General features: G+C 59.0%; 1 protein-coding gene across 5 annotated transcripts in view; it reads left to right on the top strand.

The window, feature by feature from the left end:
- The first annotated feature begins 1905 nt into the window (after positions 1–1905).
- Positions 1906–17442, top strand: part of RALGPS1 (Ral GEF with PH domain and SH3 binding motif 1) — a 181825-nt gene continuing 166288 nt past the window's right edge. For all 5 annotated transcript variants that reach the window (XM_055124067.1, XM_055124066.1, XM_055124065.1 and 2 more), the window contains exon 1: positions 1906–2119. The gene's annotated coding sequence lies outside the window, so the exon portion shown is untranslated. The remainder of the gene's footprint in view (positions 2120–17442) is intronic.

Genomic DNA, 17442 nt, shown 5'->3' with positions numbered 1-17442 from the left:
CAGGACAAACGTCCTCCCCGCTGTGCTATCGCTCCAGCCCCCCATCATCACTTTGGGAACATCTCCATCACCTGGAAAAGAGACCACACAGCTTAGTCCCCTTTCTAAAGGGGTCACAACCCCTTCCACCACTCTGGCTGTTGACAACCTCCAGTCTTCTTTTTTTTTTTTCTTTTTGGCTCACATCCGGCGATGCTCAGGGGTTCCTCCTGGCTCTGCACTCAGGAATCACTCCTGGTGGTGCTTGGGGGACCATGTGGGATGCCGGGGATCGAACCTGGGTCAGCTGCGTGCAACGCAAACGCCCTCCCCGCTGTCCTATCGCTCCTGCCCCAACCCCAAGACTTTATTTCCATAGACTTGCCTATGTTGGATTTGCCATATGAAGAGGGTCACACGTGACTTGGTTTCTTACCATATTCACAAGGCCCACCCATGTTGTTGCATGTACTTTGTTTCTTACGTTATGTGCATTTTCCCGCATTTTCTTAATCCATCAATGATAGGTAACTGAATTATTTCCAGTCTTTTAGTATTAGGAATAATCTTGCTGTGAACACTTGTGTGCAAATTTTTGTATGGATGCCTGTCTTTGTTTCCCTGCAAGTGTAATTGTTGGGTCATATGATAATTCTATATTTCACTTTTTTGGGGGGGAGGCGGGGGCCACAGCTTGCAGTGCTCAAGGGTTACTCCTGGCTCTGTGCTCAGGAATCACTACTGGTGGTGCTTGGGGGACCATATGGGTGCCAGGTATTGAAATGGGGCTGGCTGCATACAAGATAAGTGTCTTTTTGCGGTGGTGGGGCTGGAGGTTGGGTCTTACCCAGCGATGCCCAGAGCTTATTGCTGGCTGTGCTGTCCGGGATCACTCCTGGCAGGGCCCAGGGGACCATATATGTGGTGTCTGGGGTGGAACCCTAGTTAGCTGCGGGCAAGGTAAGTGCCTTACCTGCTGTACTATCACTCTGATCCAGCTCTGATTATTACTGCAAAATGACAGGAATTTCCCCCAGAGACCCCTGAAGACTTAGCAATGACTTAATTTCCACAGACTATTTCTTTTGGTCCTCTTCTGAGAGTGTTGAGCGTCACAGTAACCAGATCTTTCCGTATACCTTAATGTTACTGCAGAATGAATCTGAGATTTATGAAAGCGTTGTTCTGCAGGTCTGCGTGCGTGAGACTCCTTCAAAGCAAGGTAGGACCTAGGGCCACCCTTCTGGGAGAGGCCGGACACGACTTTCCCGTGATTCCATATTTCCAGGGCACCGAACCTCTTTGCAGTTTGTTATTGCCGCGGCTTCGGGCGAAGGACTTAACCTCTGTGTTCACCTCGTGCGTGCCCAGCATCAAGGATCAGAAGCCGGGAGCCAGGATACGGGTTTCACTTTCCAGTTTCGCACCCAGGTGAACTGGGCAAGCCCCCTCCCCTCCCGGGGTCGAACTCTGCCCGGCTGGAATGGACTGGGTTCGAGGCTGCCTCTGGTGTGTGCTCGGTGCCTCTCTGAGTTGCACAGAATGGACCTTAGGTGAGATCTGGCACAATAGCATTCGCGGTGGAAGACAATAAATCCCAGGTAGGCGCATGGAGGGGAAATTGCAGGAGGCCCGGATGCACGCAGAATGAGAGGAGCACCGCTATTTCTAGGAAGGGATGGGCGTGGCGGGGCGCCGAAGCGGGCGTGCAGGCAGCCGAGCATCCCCGCAGGAGGAGGAGAGGGCGTCTGCGGGAGAGCGCGGAGGCCGAGGCCCGGGCGCACCGAGCGCTGCAGCGGCTGCGCACTGGCGCGCCCAGCCAGCCGATTTGCGTGTCCCCGCCTCCGCGGCGAGCCGGTTGGGCGGCGGGCCTGGCGCCGCGCGCCCATTGGCTGCGGGGCCCGCCGCTCAGGCCCGGGAGCGGACGGCTCCTACTGCGGCTGGGCACCGGCTCCGCTCCCGCGTCGGCTCGCGCTCCAGCTGCGCCCGGCCCGGCCCCGGCCCGGCTCGGCCCGGCCCCGGCCTCGCAGCGAAGGCGCCGCTGCCGCCTGGGCCGCTCGCAGGGCCATGAGGAGGCGGCGGCAGCCGCTGCGGCCCGCGTCAAGGTGACCGGCCGGGACTGCGGCGGCGAGGACGGGCGGTGAGAGGCGCGGCCGGCGGGGCGGGGCGGGGCGGGGCGGGGCGGGGCGGGGGCCGGGCCGGCGGCGCTGCAGGTGCGGGGGGCGGGGCCGGGCCGCAGGTGTGCGGGTGGGGGCGGGGCCAGGTGGGCGCACAGGTGGGCGCGGCCGGGAAGCGCAGGTGCCGGGCCCGGAAGCGGGGCCCGGGGCGAACGGCGGGAGGCGGGTGAGTGGTCGCCGGGGCGGGGCCGCCGGTGCCCGGGGGTCCGGGTGGGCGCGGGAGCTCCGGGCTCCCCGGGGCTCCTGGAGGCGCCCGGCGAGGTGGGGGGCTTGCCCCGCGTGGGGGGCGGGCTGCCCTTGGCCGGCCCCCTGGCTGAGAAATGCGTGGGCTCCCGGAGTTGGGAGCGCCAGGGTGCAGGAGGGGACCGACCTGGGCTGGCCGGCCCGGGGGGCGGGGGGGCAGATGCGGGGGGCAGAGGCGGGTCTTGGCCGTGTGGGGTGGTCTCTCCAGAAGACCGACATGGCAGCCTCGCAGGGGCGAGGGAGATCACCAGGATTGCGGGCTCCGAAGCGGTTGCCTTTGTGCTCCCTGGAGATCCGCCTCTCCCTGCCTGTTTCCGCCTTTGCGGGGAGCATCATCCTGGTCCCTGCTGTGTGCGCGCGGGGGGGCGCGGGGCCCAGGGGCGCCCCTCGCCGGCCCCCCGGGCGGAGGCGCGCAACCCGGGCCGCAGGAGCAAGGGACCGCTCTCGCTCTCGGGGGACGGTTTTCTGGGGAGTCTGGGGCAAAGTTTGTGGAGGGAAGCCCCCCTCCCGACCACAGAGGGCTCAGCCTGCCCCGCACTGCCACTGCCCGTCCCTAGGAGGACTCCGTGTCAGATGAAAAGCGGTTTATTGTTTGCTGACCTTTGCACCCTGAACACTGAGCTGGACCTGAGCGCTTCTGGCTGGAGTTTAAGGGAATTCTCTCTCCTCCTCCAAGCACAAACCCTGAGCGCTAGGAGGTTCCAGTAGGGACAGAGAGAAGAACCTGGGGGGGTGGGGGGGGGGCTTCTGCTCACCAGGGTCCTGTCCTGGTCCGAGGCCCTGGGCCCTGCTCACGCTTGCTTTGATCCCTGGACTGGAGTTCTGTGCTCATGTGGCCTGGGAGAGAACAGGAGGAGGCTTGTGTATTGGCCTGCGGTTTTGGTCACTTTGGAAGTGTGGGGCTTCAAAAGTAGAGAGAGAGTAAGGGGGAAACTGTCTGCCATGGAGGCAGGGGGAGGGCTGGAAAGGGGGGATACTGGGGACATTGGTGGTGGGGAATGTGCACTGGTGGAGGGATGGGTGTTTAACCATTGTATGATTGAAACTCAAGCATGAAAGCTTGTAACTGTATCTTACAGTGATTCAATAATAAAAAATAAAAAATAATTAAAAAAAAAAAGAAGTGTGGGGCTTTGGGGACCAGTCACAGACTGCTGGCCTCTCTTTTTACCACTTGGCTGGTGGCCTCCTGGATGGCGATCAGGGGCAGGTCTTTGTTGCCTGCCTTTCTGCGGTCTGTTTCTGTGGCCGGTGCCCGTGGTACTTAGAAGCAGCATATGCGAGTTCTCCTGTTTTTTGGTTGCTTTTTTTTTTTTTTTTTTTTTTTGCTTTTTGGGTCACACCTGAAGATGCACAAGGGTTACTCCTGGTTTTGCACTCAGGAATTACTCCTGGCGGTGCTCAGGGGACTATATGGGATGCTGGGAATCGAACTCGGGTCGGCCGCGTGCAAGGCAAATGCCCTACTCACTGTGCTATTGCTCCAGCCCCTCCGTCCCGTTTTTCCCCATTGGCAGAAACAAGGGCATTGAGTCACCGAGGTTGCTGACCTCTGGATAAGCATCAGATCCACGGCTTGCAGGAAAGTTCAGACTGGGTGGCAAACAGGAGCTCGCACCCGTGCTGGGTGGATAGTAAGGGAATCGGCTGCCATTAGTTTTGGAGTGACAGCATTCGGGCTTAAGAGGTAAACTTCACTCACGGAGAATAATTGTGTGTGAGGCTCTCTAGGATACGGTCTCTCTGGACCTTTTGTTTTCATACTTTTTAATCTCGGGGCCTCCCAGGCGGTTGGCCACGGGGGCCACTTCTGGTGATGCTTGGTCAACTATTCCAGACGCTTCCGTGCTTGAGCTGGCGACACTGGGGGTCACTAGGGCCACCGCCAGTGCACGGGGGGTCAGCTGGTTTACCCTGAAGGTGCCCAGCGGCAGCTAGGAGCTGGGGTTGAACCTGAGGCCTTGCCCCCCAGCCCCCCGGCCCACTCCTTGGCCCTCGGCTGACCTTGGGAAGCCCAGTCTCTTCTCCAGCGTGGCGGCCAGGGGAGCTGGGGTGGCAGTGACCTGGGCCAGGCGTCGCCCAGCCAGCTTTGCAGGGCTTTGCTTCCCGTACTGGGGCCTGGGGCCATACTGCTCACCCTGAGAGGTGGCCAGGAGGCTGCAGCCAGCCAGGATACTCACAAGCTCCTGACACGCGGGGCCTTGAGCAAGAGGGTCCCTTCTGCCCCTCCCTGACTGGCCGCCGTCCAGCATAGCAGCAGGTGACATTCAGGGCACTGCTCCGAGGCCATCACTCTGTAACCTCCGACCGACTAGTCTTGTCCCTGCTCCAGACCACACTGTTTCTTTTTCTTCATTATTATTATTATTATTATTTTGGTTTGGGGGCAATACCTGGAGTAGTTCAGGTTTTAATCCTGCCTTTGCATGTAGGGAGCACTCCTGGAAGGGCTTGGGGGACCCCGTGGTGCTGAGGATGGAACCTGGGTCAGCCCCATGCAAGGCCAGCTCCCCCCCACCCACCCCACGTACCATCTCCCAGACCACCCTGCTCTCGGCCACGTGCGGGAGGGGGTTCCACTGTGGAACCAGCGTGATTCCAGCCTGGCTTTCTGCTGATCTGATCTGGCTGCCAGACTTTCCCGAGTGGCGGGAAGAAGGAGACTCGTGATCCTTTTCGTTCCTTTCAAACTGTCCCGGGCCAGAGAGATAGCACAGCAGGGAGGGCTCCTGCCTCGCACATGGCCCACCTGGGTGTGATCCCCAGCTCTGTCTCCTGGGCACTGCTGGGTGTGGCCAAAATTAATACCAAGCCACCGAAAAAAAAAAAAAGCTATCTAGCACTTTCCCCTGCACCTAGACGGTATGTTTGCTTTTGAGGGTGCTGGGATCGAATCCAGGGCCTCACCCCTGTGAGGCACACACTCTCCCCCTGGGCGAGGTCTCCCAGTACCTGTGTGAGGAACAGACGAAGGGCTTTTAGAGGAAGGGGTGGCAGATTGTCTCTGATGCTTATGTCTCTGTGTCTGTTCCTTCAAAAAGCATTTTATTCAGGGCCGGAGCAAGCGTACAGCGGGTAGGGCAGTTGCCTTGCAAGCGGCCATCTGGGGTTCGATCCCTGGTACCCTAGATGATCCCCCATGTCCAATAAATTAAAAATTTTTTAATGCATCTTATTTTTTTATATAAATTTATTTATTTATTTATTTTGCTTTTTTGGGTCATACCTGCCAATGCTCAGGGGTTACTCCTGACTCGTGCACTCAGGAATTACTCCTGGCGGTGCTCAGGGAACCATATGGGGATGCTGGGAATCGAACCCGGGTCAGCCGCGTGCAAGGCAAACGCCCTCCCCGCTGTGCTATCGCTCCAGCCTCCCAAATACATTTTATTCCTTGCACAGAAAGGTGCCGTGACAAGGGTCGAGAGATAGCTCGGTGATCTAGCCAGGTATGTGCTCCTGTTCCCTCCGCGGGCTCTGGGCAGAGCAAAATCCTAGAGCAACCTCCGTGAAATCTACATAATTGCCCACAGTCAACTTCATCCAATGCTTGCTCATAAATGTGATTTTTCATGGTTGCCATCATAATGTATATGAGCGTATGAAAAAGTTCTGACAATAAATATGTTTTTGATTCTCCCTCCCCCATCACCCGGGGGGTGGGGGTAAAACCTTCCGAGCAGTGCTCAGGGGGTCTGTGGGCCCCTCCTGGTGACCCCTGGCCAGCTAGACTGGCGGTTCAGGGTAAAGGCCCATGGCTGCAGTGCCGTGTGGACCCTGCGGTGCCGGGGACCCCCAGGGCCATGCTGGGGTGGGTGTATCGGGGCCCACCAGGCCTGTACTAGTGTTGTATAGGGGTGTAGGCGGTCCCCGGGATCACACTGGGCTCCTGAGCGAAGCCCGTGCCCCTGGCTCCTGACTCACCACCCTGACCCTCCGTGGATATATTTTTTTTAAATGATAATTTTAAATCTTATAAAGAAGAATCAGAATCACGGATGGATATTTTTACAAGGCGAGTAGATCAAAGGCGGACAAATCGCAAAGCGGCGTCCTTGCCTCAAGGTGCCGGTTCCCAGTTTCATCTCCCCGGAGGCAACCGCTCTTCCCATTTTCTTGTTTATGCTATCGTCTCTCTCGCGCAGAGAATAGCGTTCTATACATGCTCTTGCTCTTCCGTTTATTTACTTGATCTATTTTGGAAATGGTTCCAGCATCGGGAAGTGTTCCAACTAGTACATACAGTTCCTCTGTGATCACTGTCTTTTCCCTAATAGTGTCAGCACAGAGTGGTCCAGCCCCCCCCCCCCCCCCGTGATGTTCACTCGGCAGTGGTTAGCAGTTGCCGTGAGAAGCAGGGGAAGAGGCATCCCGTGTTTTCCTCTAGGCAAGACGTGGCTGTGCTCCCAGGAACAGCAGATTAAAGAGCGGTCCACAGTCTCGGGGCCTGTCCGAGGACAGAAAGAGAAAGGAAAAGGGGTTTGTTCACTGCCAATTGAAAACTGATTTTTCCATCCAGCCCAGGACTCAAAGTCCAGCTCCCGACACCTCCCGGGCGTGGTCCTGGGGGTGTTTACCCGCTGGTGCCCGGCTTGCAGTTTCCCTACCTGGGAGGTAGCTGCTGGTGATACGATCGGCCTTTCCCCCCACCCCCTTAATTTAAGGCAGAGGAAATGAGCTCATGCTTGGAAGCGTGTGTTCCAACAGGAGGAGGTCATAGTAGATGCTCACGAAGGGGGCTGCCACTGTCATTAATAATCTTAAATAAACTTTCTGTGTGTGTGGTATTGGGACCGCACGCATGCCAGGCAAATGCCCTCCCTCAGAGCCCTGTCTGACTCAGTCCCAATAAACTCATTCTTTGGGGTGCCTGGGATTGAGCCTGGAGCCTGACACATGCAGGGCACATGCGCTGCCCCCCAGCTGCCTCCCTGCCCCCTGAAGGCTCCTTTGTTGTTGTTTTGAGGTTTGGGGCCACACCTGACTGTTCAGGGGTCACTCCAGGCAGGCCTAGGGGCCACGTGGGGTGCTGGGCTGCAGCCTGAACTGGCTGTGTGCACGGCAGGTGCCTTACCTGCTGTACCACCACTACGGTCGCAGGGCCCACCTTTTTTTTTTTGTTTTGATTTTTGTTTTGGGGCCACATCCAGTGGTGCTCAGGGGTGACTCCTGACTCTGTGCTCCAGGATCATCCCTGGCATGAGTCAGAGGACCATATGGGCTGCCGGGGATCGAACCCGGGTCTGCCGCGTGCAAGGCAAGCACCCTCCCCGTGGTACTGTCGCTCCTGCCCCAAGGAGGCCCACTTTCTTAAAAAGGCTCCACAGCCTTGGGGACCCATGGCCCTCCCCAGCCCCTCGCAGATGCCAGGGAGATAATGGGGCTGGGGGGCCCTGCCCTGCCCCTTTGGGGTGCATGGGCCTGAGGAGGAGCCTCTGGGCTGTGATGTGGGGCTTTGTGCCCAGCGGCCAGGAAGAGGCTGCCCGGCTTCCTCAGGCCAGCTGGGTGGCGGGGGCTGGTGCAGGGACGTCCGCCTTCAGCACCTCACCACTGACCTGCGGACGATCCTGCTGTGGGGGACGTGAGGCACCCCCTCTTCTCTTGGGGGAGGACAGGGGTGACGGTCGGATTGTGGGTCATCACGCTGCAGGAGCCTGGGGGCCCCGGGGCTCCGGGTTTGCCCACAAAGGTGTCCCTGCGCGTCCAGCCCGGCTTCCCGAAGGCGGTTTCCGGCCGGCACGGGAACGCACCTTCTCCCCGATGACGGTCTCGGGCTCACCCGCCTTGTCACGAGGAGCGCAGAGACCATGGTGGCCTAGAGTTGACCACTGGTCTCCTCTAGGACTCACGGCTGCCGTGTTGCAGGTAGGATGTCCCCCCCCCCCCCTCGTCCCCTGAGTCAGCCTGACTCGGGCCAAGGATGGGGCCTCGGGGACGGGGACATGCTGGTGGCTCCCTCTGAGCACAGTGCCCACACTCAAGGGCTGGAGCGACCCTTTCCCTTGACTCTTGTCAGGGGGCTCTGAGGATCGCCACGGAGTCCTTCGTCTGTGTCGGTGGCACTCTTTTTTTTTTTTAATTTAATTTTTTTTGGGGGGTCACACCAGCGATGCACAGGGGTTACTCCTGGCTCATGCACTCAGGAATTACTCCTGGCGGTGCTTGGGGGACCCTATGGGATGCTGGGAATCGAACCCGGGTCGACTACCCGCTGTGCTCTCTCTCCAGCCCCTGTGTCGGTGGCAGTCTTGTGAGTTACTGCACCCGGCCTGTGTTAGAACTCACTCACGTGGGCATCTTGGGTAGCACTGTCCGGCAGCAGGATGGCCACAAAACGGTGTCCACTGGGTCTCCGGGTGGAGCCTCGGTCCCCTGACCTGAGGGGCCTGCTCTTCCCCCGCACCAGGGATGGCCCCTCCCTGCGGGGACCCCTGCTTGTCCTGCTTCCCCAGTCCGTCTCAGGCCGGGGACCAAAGGTTTGGGGGGTCTCCTGAAAGGTTTCTCGTATCGTTTCACCATCTGCAACTGGGCATGAGCCGAGGGAGGCCCTGTCTCTCCCCGCCGTGGGAATTTGCATGTTTTCGTGATACGGCTCCATCCGAAGGTCAGGACAGCGGAGTAATCAGAAGGAAACTGGAGTGTTTGGGCTCGGCAGTCAGAGGTTTCTCTGAAAATCACCTGATGGGAGTGAACAGGAGAGTGATGGATGTGATTATCTGCGTGTTTAGTCGATGCAGAAATTCTTCCCCATCCTTATATAAGCCCGATAACTAGGTCAGCAGAACCCTGTGCTTTTGATCCATCTCTGAGTAACGACGCGCTTCTGGAAAACAAGTCAATCAATTCTGCCGATGAAATCAGTGTCTGTGGCGTGCGGCTGGTTGTGGGGCATAAGTCGTCTTATTCAAGACTCCTTTTGAGTCCTCCTTGGAGCCGGGCTTTGGCCTTTCCCCCTCCAGTGACACATCTGCCCGAGACGCTCTACCTCGGGGCTCCCCCACCCGGCCTGGCTCTGCCGCCCCTCAGCCTGGTGCTTCCCCCTGCCGGGACCCACCGGGCCGGTGCCAGGCGGCTAGCCAGCCTGTCCCTCTGCTCCCTGCCCCTCTGTGGTTTCTTCCTCCCACAAAAAGACCAAGTGGTTGATGCCGCCCGGGGCCCCGAAGCCAGACTCAGGGGACCGGCGTCGGTTCAGCGTGAGGGCGTGCCTGCACCCGGGCAGCAGAGGGCCTGTGGGCGGTGTCGGCTGCGTGGAGGAAGGCGGCCCGAGTGGATCTAGGAAACGAGGAATGCGGGTGGGTCTGAGGTCCCTGCTTCTGGGATCCTATTGGCCCTTTATGGAGTCCCTCGGCAGCTGGAACTTCAGTGTCGCGGGTCCTGGAGGGTCGGTGGAAGTTCCGGAACGCACATTGCCCGAGGGATGCCTTCCCGAGAGGCTTCATCTGCCTTTGGTTTCAGGGCCACATTTCAGGGCAGTGCTCGGGGGACCATGTGGCAGGGATTTGAACCAGGGTCAGTCGCATGCAGAGCAAGTGCCTCCACCTCCACCTTTTTGGGGAGATTTGTTTTTTGGGCCACATCCGGTGGTGCCCAGGGCTTGCTCCTGGCTCTGTGCTCAGGGAGCACTCCTGGCAGGGCTCTAGGGGCCACCTGGGAGGCCGGGATTGAGCTCGGGTGAGCTGTGCGAGAGGCAGACACCCTCCCGCTGTACTCGCGCGCGGCCAGCGTCAAGCTCTCTGCTCTGCCCCCCTTCGTCTCAGTTCTCGTCCTGTCTGTCCAGCCCCAACTCTGGGGTCCTTCCCCAGGGGCCCTCCTCATGCCCGCAGCCGCCTCCAGCTGTGGCTTCCGAAACAGGCTGGAGGAGGAGTGCCGTGAGCTAAGGAAGCAGCTAAGTTGGAAAGAGTCCCGGGAGTAGTTCCTCGTGGTTTTCACTGTAATCTCCTGCTGATTGACTGAGGTGCAGCTTCCCGGGCTGCGGCAGGGTTTGAGTCTGGTTTCCTTTCAGGGCGCGGTAGTCCTGATCGTCCCAGCCGGGGCCGACCTGGCGTACTTGATGACGGATGCATGTGCTCCTTGGTTAGTAGCCACGCTGGGACTTCGTTCATGTGTGGGGAATTTGTTTGCTTGTTTGTTTGTTTTGTTTCTGCTTGTGGGCCACACCTGGCAGTGCTTGGGGCTTGCTCCTGGCCCTGTGCTCAGGGCTCACTTGCGCCCTACCTGCTCTGGCTCCCTGTTTGGAAGGTTTTTTTTTTTTTTTGCTGAGACTAGATGTCACTTGCTGGTAGATTTGTAACATACTTATGCTCTTTTTTTTTCTTTTCTTTTTTCTTTCTTTCTTTCTTTTTTTTTTTTTTTTGCTTTTTGGGTCACGCCCGGCGATGCACAGGGGTTACTCCTGGCTCATGCACTCAGGAATTACTCATGGCAGTGCTTGGGGAACCATATGGGATGCTGGGAATTGAATCCGGGTCGGCCGAGTGCAAGGCAAACACCCTACCCGCTGTGCTATTGCTCCAGCCCCTTTCTTTCTTTTTTTTTAAAAGCTTACATGGAGGCCATTTAAAAAAATGTTTGCTCATTAAAAAATTATTATTATTGCTTATTTATTTATTGTGAGGAGGTGGGCCACACCCGATATACTCAGGGGTTCCTCCTGTCTCTGCACTCAAGAATTTCTCCTGATGTGCCCCAGGACCAGGAGACTTGGCCCGACTTCCTCCCGTAGCCTGAGTTTGACGCGGAGGGCAGTGATGCCCAGCAGGCCCCACCCCGGGCGGCCCCCATGGTGGCACAGGGAGAGGACTGACCTCGGTCGCCTTCACCTTCCCCCCCAGCCCCACGGCAGATGGTTTCCCCCCAGAGAGAGCGGTGGCATGGACCGAAGAGTCAGTAAAGGGTGCAGAGACTGGCCGACGCCTCCGGCCACTGAGGCCCAGGCTGACGACCTGCCCTTCCTTTCTCTCCTTTCCCTGCGAGGTGCCGCTTCTTGCCGACGATGGTACCGGATGGTGTCAGCCCGACCCTCGTCCCCGCGCCTTTCCGCTCTGCTCCCGCTTCTGCTGCTCTGTCAGAAGGTGCCGGTGGGTGTCGCCGAGCTCCCGCCTTCTCCCTGGCGCCTGTGACGGGCACCTCTGCAGAGAGCTCTGCTCTCGGTGCTCACCAGCGGGCGTGGCCTGAGGCTGTGAGGTCTGTGGGTCCCCCTCCCCCCCACCGTCCCGGGGGAGGGCGGGGGTCTGGCAAGGGCTCAGGCTCAGGGGTCCCAGCTCCCCACCCAGCAAGGCCTGAGGGCGTCAGCGTGTCCGTGCACACGGCACGGTTCCTCCACGGCAGCCTGCAGCTCACAGACGGGCGTGTGGGGCTGGGAGGAGCGGAGACCTCAGCTAAGTCAGTGCGATGATGCCGGGGCAAGGGGCCTGTGGTCACCGCAGTGCCTGGCCCGTCCCGGGGCAGTTATGGGCCTTACAGGGCTTCGTTGTGATCTGGACTGCTTCCCCCGGGCTGAGAGGTTCTTAGAACTTAGTTTTTTTCAGTGTGGCCTTTGTTCTCTGGGATCAGAGAGCACAGCTGGGAAGCCAGGAAGCCAACTGAGGGAGTGCTCAGGGACACAAGAATATCGTGCGTGTGCGCACGCATGCATGTGTGTGTGTGTGTGCGCGTGCGTGTGTGTGTGTGTGTGTGTGTGTGTGAACATGTGCGTGCATGCCTTGGATGCAGTCACCTCTGGTTCCATCCCCGGCACCTTTTATGATCCCCTGATTGTAGGAGTGACCCCTTGAGTGCAGAGAATGACTGTTTGGACCCGTGGCACGTCACTGCGGCTGAGGTGCGTGACCGAGTCTGTGACGCAGAGTGGAGGTCCCGGAAGTGATGGTGCAAACACTGAGACTTTACCATCATCCTCAGAGTGGCCTCTTCAGATCTGGCCACTGCGTCAGAGCCCAGCGACGTCTGTGTGGACTCAAGATCGACCACAGGCTCAGCTGCAGTGGACACTTCAGCCAGCGCCGTCGGTGAAACGACTGGAACCAGAGGGGATGAGGTTGACGGTGGAGAATGTGAAAGCGTCATCGCAGAGCCTGAAAAACCACCGGCCGGGACCTTGGTTCCAAAGAACCCTGTTGGCTGCAAGAGGAGGAGCAAGGAGATTCTGGGTCTTCAGCGGGAGGTCGTACAGGCAGAGCGGAACACTGGCCCGCGTCTCGGAGAGTGTCAGGGTTTTCAGCATCTCTGCCGTCCTCGGCGCGGCAGGCGTGGAGGAGGTGGCAGAGGTGACTTGCCTGACGTTGTTTTTCTCACTCCCAAGTGTCAGTGTCCCGGCTGCTTTTGTTACCGCGGTGCCTGTTACCGAGTTTGTTCCGCGGGTCAGGGCGACACCCAGCCGCACAGTCGGTTCCTGGCCCTTCCAGGCCTGTCTGACGGTAGGAACAGCAGTTCTTCCGTGGCTCCAAATGTTGGGAAAGATTTAATACAGTTCCAATGGGAAAGTCTTTTTAGAACTTGATAAAATAGCAGCGTTCGGCCAGAAAGTTGTCATTCTCCTAGATTCCTGCTCATTTCAGCTCGCATTCTGCGTTGCGTGGGTGTGTAAAGTCAGTCCTAGAAGCTTTTGTGGTTATCTATCATGGCATGTATTTCCAGGGAGCCTTTTCTTTTTTATGTGGGAGCCATTTCTTTCATTTTCATTTCATAAATTTTTGGTTTTGGGGCCACATCCGGCGGTGGTCAGGGAGAGCTTACTCCTGGCTCTGCGCTCAGGGATCACTCCTGCCAGTGCTCGGGGACCATAGGGGATTGGACCTGGGTCAGACGCGAGCAAGGCAGATGCCCTCCCTGCTGTACTGTCACTCAGGCCCCCTAGAGAGCCTTTTCTATAGCTTGAGGTGCAAGTGGCAGAAAACCGAGAGTGAAGGACCCCGTGTGAGATGGACATTTCCTGTGTGAGAGCTCGGAGGGAATCAGGCGGGCAAAGGTTCAGAGGTCACGTGGTCAGAGCCCCGGGCTCCTTCCTTTCTTCCTGTCCCACAGGACGTTGCCCAGGGACCTGGTGGATGTCAAGGCCAAGTGTCCTTCATCCCGTAGTGCCTGTGGAGGCTCTAGCCTGCGTGCCAGCCTTGGGGACGGTAGCTTTCCGGAAACGGCACATGACCCGTCTTTGTGTCCCGTCCCCCTGTCCTCGCCCGTCTCGCCACGCCTCACAGCAAGGGAGGCGGGAAATAAAATCTGTACGCAGGGGTTTCGTGTCCCCTAAAGCCCAGAAGTTCTGTTTCTGGTGAAGAGGGGAGGTGGGCTGGGGGCGGGGGCAGGGGCATCTCGCCCCCGGTGGAGCAGGCGCTGGGGACACCCCAGTGGCACAGCCCCCTTGCGTAGACGTGGCACCTCCGTGGCTGCCGTTGGCCCCGCGTGGCTTCACCGACGGACGACGGAGCGTTCAGGACTCACGGGGCCATAGCTTGCCACCCCAGCGGTGTTGCGTCGAGCAGGAAAGTAGCCTCCACCGGAAACCCCAGTTTCCAGAGACCTCCAGCCGGCGGGGAGAACAGAGGCCGGGCCCAGGCTCGTCTGCAGCTCAGGTCGGAGATGGGCTGCTGCCACCGCCCTTTCAGGAACGGGCCGTCACCCAAGAACCGTACGCGCAGCCAAGTTTCAGCTCGCGATCAGTCAGCAGCCAGGCGAGGGTGCACCTCCCGGGTGGCGCTGGCTCCGCCCACTCGGGCATCACTCGACAGCATTGCTCGAGCGACTGCGATGAATCAGAAGGAAGCGGGCAGGCTGGAGTAGGGGAGGACCGGGCAGCGCGAGCGGAAGATTATTTCCGAATAATTGCGGCAGTTATGATTATTTAAAAAAAGAGAAATGACTGGAAAGAAGAGGTAACGCTAAACAAACCACAGAAAAAGCAAGACTGGAATCCCCGTGGGAACCAGAGCTCACGCGGTGGGGCGCGAGGTGGGGTGAGGGCCGAGAGCCCGGAGCTGGCCTGCCCTGCCCTGCCCCGCCCCGTCCGGGCCGGGCCCCTGGGCTCTCTCTCCTCTTGCTGCCGTCTCTTCGGGCCTCATGTGTGGCCCCTTCAGTCTGCAGCACGGGGGGGTTCTGCGAGGGGACTGTGAAACGGTGGTTGCTCCTTTGGACGGCGGCTTGGCAGCTCCTCGGAAAGCTCAGCACCAGGTTGCTCCGTGGCATAGCAGTTCTGCCCCCCGGCCTGCACGCGGGGGAGTGAAGATCAGCCCTCCCCGCGAGCCTCTGCGCTCGGGTTCACGTGAGCACAGTGAGAAGACACAGTCCCAGTGGTTCCCACCTGATGGATGGATGAGTAAGAGTGTGGTGTGCTTAGGGAAGGGACGATGGATGCACCCGCGTGGATTCACCCTGAACATTCCTTTTGTTTGATTGTTTTGGGTCACACCCGGCGATGCTCAGGGCTCACTCCTGGCTCTGCACTCAGGGATCACTCCTGGCGGGGCTCGGGGGACCATATGGGATGCCGGGGATTGAACCCGGGTCAGCCACGTGCAAGGCAAGTGCCTTAGCTGAAGTGCTGTCTCTCCTGCCCCTGCACCGTGAACATTTCCAGGTGGAAGAAGCCAGAAGGGACCAGGGTGCCGGCTCAGAGGACGCACTGGGTGGGGCACAGGCTGTGCATGCGGGGGCCTGGGCTTGGCCCCCGGGCTCTGCTGGTATGGCCTCTCCAAGACAAAATCCCCCTGAAAAGAAGCCCATGGAGGAAAGCCAGTTGGTGCCCTCGTCTCTGTGTGTGAGTGTGACCCAGCAGCAGACACGTGGGGACAGGTTTGTGGCGCAAAGAGAGCTCGGGAATCTGCCACACCCTCGTGCGCTGCAGCCTGAAGGCTGTGGCCCAAGGGGTGAGTGTTCGGTCTCAGCTTTAAGAACAGTGTTTTCAGGGCCGGAGCGATAGCACAGCGGGGAGGGCGTTTGCCTTGCACGCGGCCGACCCAAGTTCGATTCCCAGCATCCCATAGGGTCCCCTGAGCACTGCCAGGAGTAATTCCTGAGTGCATGAGCTAGTAATAACTCCTGTGCATCGCCAGGTGTGACCCATAAAAAGCAAAAAAAAAACAAAAAAACCCCCCAAAAAACCCAGTGTTTTCATAATTTTTTTAAGGTTAGTGGTAGAAAACTAAATACAGACAGACGAGCACCCACTGTTTCACCGTCTGTGCTCACTTAGTCCTTTTTCTTTTTCTTCTTCTCCCCCCACCCCCCATTTAGGCCTTTTTTGACATGGCTCAGAGTCGGGCCGAGACTGTATTGTTTTTTTCTCTCCTGCAGCAAGTGAGAAGTCGGGCTCGTCAGACTTCTTGGGGGGGGGGGCATGCCCAGCAGTGCTCAGAGCTTACTCCTGGCTCTGTGCTCAGGGATCACTCCGGGCAGTGCTTGGGGGACCATATGGGGTCCCGGGGGTTGAACCCAGATCAACCAAGTTCAAGGCGAGCGCCCTCCCCGATCTGCTGTCTCCCCGGTCCAGACGCGTGTTCTCTTCTTCCCTGCCGAGGCCGTGCCCCGGGAGCACTCTGCCCTGTGGAGGCCGCAGACCTTCACGCTGGCCCCGGGAGGAGGTGTCTCCTCGCCTCCGGCCCTTAACTGTGACTGGCGCGTGGCGTGTGGGACCTGAGTCCCGGAGATCCTGCCACGGGCTCGGGGCGTCGCCGCCTCCCTTGCCCCGGTGCTCCACGTCCGCTCGTGGTGGTGGCCCCCACGGCCCCTCGAGGCCTCCCCGCACTCAGTGGGCTCTGCCAGCGTCGCCGCCAGCGGCCGGCACGTAGAGAGTGGTGAGCACCCTGTGGTCACTGCCCACTGGCCAGCGCCCAGTACCCTGCAGTGAAGGCCGTTGAGGCACTGCCTCCCCCAGGGGCCCCTGTGTCGGGCCGTGGGAGACCGGGGAGCCCCTCTCAAGGAGCAGCCCCCGAGGCCCGTCCCACTCGCCTCTCGCCGTGGGCCTGGACTCGGGGGGTGCCAGCCCGGGAGGGAGCCCCTGGGCCAGCTGGGGAGCCCTTCCGTGGGGGGTGGGCAGGACAGGCCTGTGGGGCGGGGCCAGCCCCCCCCTCGGGACAGGCCAGACCCCCGGGGCTCCCGGCGTGCCAGTGAGCAGTGTGACGTCAGAGGGTCCCCCCGAAACCCCCTTCTTCCTTCCAGGTCACTCCCCCGAGTCCTCCGTCAGCCGCGGAGAAACTGCTCTTGGGTGGACAAGAAGATGCCTTTCAAGATCTTGTTTATTGTTGGGGGCTGGACTGATAGCACAGCGGGGAGGGCGTTTGCCTTGCATGGAGCCAACCTGGGTTCGAATCCCAGCATCCTATAAGGTCCCCTGAGCACCGCCAGGAGTAATTCCTGAGTGTAGAACCAGGAGTAACCCCTGTGCATCGCCGGGTGTGACCCAAAAAGCAAAAAAAAAAAAAAAAGATCTTGTTTATTGTTGATGTGTGAGTTCAAAAGCTAAATAAAATTCCAGAGAATTGTTTTTTATGAAGTCCTGGTGAGCTGAGGTTAATTTATGGCTGGGAAAATACTCAGTGCCGCTGGCTCGGGCCATGTTTTGAGTGGACAGTTGAGGAAACCTGTCCCGGGCCTTTGTGTTCATTGTCACAGGCAGAATGGCTGTGTGTTTCCCGAGAGGGGACGAGGCTGCTCTGATGGGGGGGCAGGGCAGGGGGTGGTCGAAGATGTCGGGGCATGTGCCTCTTCTCCACTGGGCACTGGGCGCCGCGTGGCATTCCCTGCCCCCGTGCTCACAGCGCGTGCGCTTTCTGGGCCCCTGCCGTGCTTCGGGAAGAACGCACTGGGATCAGTGGAGGAAGCGTGGCTGGCCACATTTCCTCGCTCCAAATATCAAGAACGAGAGGGCGAGTTTTTTGTGTGTTGATGAATAAACAATTTCAACCTCTTTATTTCAGCTCTCTCTCTTTGATCATCTGTGCGTATAAAGCATATAACTTGGTCCGTGGGGACACCACTTAGTGGGGGACACATGAGTCCGCGGGCTATTCCGAGGGGGCCCCTGGTGAAAAAACGTGTAAATGGGAGGCCACAG

Source organism: Sorex araneus, chromosome 1 (assembly GCF_027595985.1).
Source record: "Sorex araneus isolate mSorAra2 chromosome 1, mSorAra2.pri, whole genome shotgun sequence".
Lineage (NCBI taxonomy): Eukaryota > Metazoa > Chordata > Mammalia > Eulipotyphla > Soricidae > Sorex > Sorex araneus.
This window is presented reverse-complemented; position numbering and strand designations above follow the sequence as displayed.